The sequence below is a fragment of the Notothenia coriiceps genome, unplaced genomic scaffold, assembly GCF_000735185.1.
Source record: "Notothenia coriiceps isolate Sejong01 unplaced genomic scaffold, NC01 NC01_scaffold00034956, whole genome shotgun sequence".
NCBI classification, from domain to species: Eukaryota; Metazoa; Chordata; class Actinopteri; order Perciformes; family Nototheniidae; genus Notothenia; species Notothenia coriiceps.
Window position 1 is genome coordinate 1 of NW_011367657.1, and position 1,138 is coordinate 1,138.

Consider the following 1,138-nt stretch of genomic DNA (forward strand, 5'->3'; position numbering starts at 1 on the left):
GATTTTCTTATTTTATTGTCTTGGTTAAAAACATTTACTTTTATTTTGTTCTTATGATTATTAGTATTTTTTTTATATTAATATTATTTTTCTAATATTATTTATTATGATTTTCTTTTATTAATTCCTTTAATTTATTTAATCCTTTAATGATGGGATCTTGTATTGAGAGACAGATATGAGTTTAGGCTTTCCTTCTGTGACAGGAAGCTTTAGAGCAGATTGTAAGATGTAACCATAGTAACATGCAGTCAGGATGTCTGTCTGATTCCTGCTGACCCTCTGACCCCCCAGGAGTGACTCTGCGGGGGAACAGTGCCAACCGGAGCGTCCGCAGAGCGAGGAGGGTCTCCGTCTCTGAAGAAGCTCTGGCTACAGACAGCGGGGTGTTCGAGGCCTGGGGGCGCAGGTGAGAGACACACCTGTACCTTAATGTAACCTTCAGGAGCTTTGGGGGGCACACAGATCAAATATCACTTTTTTTAAATGGCTTTAAAGAAAAACAGCTTCCACTGAAACAGAATAACACATTGTTGTTGTTGTTGTTGTTGTTTTCTCTCCTCTAACAGGACGGAGGAGTCCGATGAGATTTCTTTTATTAAAGATCTGACGTCTGTGAGCGAGCCCACACAGATCCACCTGGGGCTGCTGTGAGGATGATTATTTATTTATTATTTTATTTGTAATTATTATTAATTATATTTTATTATTATTTATTTATTTAATTGTTATTTATTTGTTTTATTATTATTTCATTTTTTATTCTATTATTACTTTTACATTTTTTATGCATTATTATAATAATTGTATGTATTATTATTCTTTTTTTTAATTCTTTTTTAAATATTTTTTAATGATATGTATAAACATCTTTAAAAAAACATTGTTATTGTTTTTGTTTGTGTGCTGTATTGACTCCCTGTCCGTGCCTCCTGTCCTCAGCTGGGAGTTGTCCTCTCAGTCTCTGCGGCTCCACCTCCTGCAGCTGAAGAACCTGAACCGCTGCGTCGTCAGAGAGGGGTTCAAAGTGTGAGTGCTTTCAGATCTGATTAGTAAAGAAGTCCACAGAGGAGAAGATTGATCTCTGGACCTTTAATATATGCCTAAAAACAGTATAACAGGTAATTAACCCCCCACC

At 35.8% G+C, this 1,138-nt stretch overlaps 1 long non-coding RNA gene across 1 annotated transcript; it reads left to right on the forward strand.

The window, feature by feature from the left end:
• The first annotated feature begins 294 nt into the window (after nucleotides 1–294).
• LOC104962567 (uncharacterized) lies at nucleotides 295–1,030 on the forward strand. The gene is made up of 3 exons (XR_800223.1): nucleotides 295–409; nucleotides 570–650; nucleotides 943–1,030. It is a non-coding gene; the product is annotated as an uncharacterized lncRNA (long non-coding RNA).
• The last annotated feature ends 108 nt before the right edge of the window (nucleotides 1,031–1,138 follow it).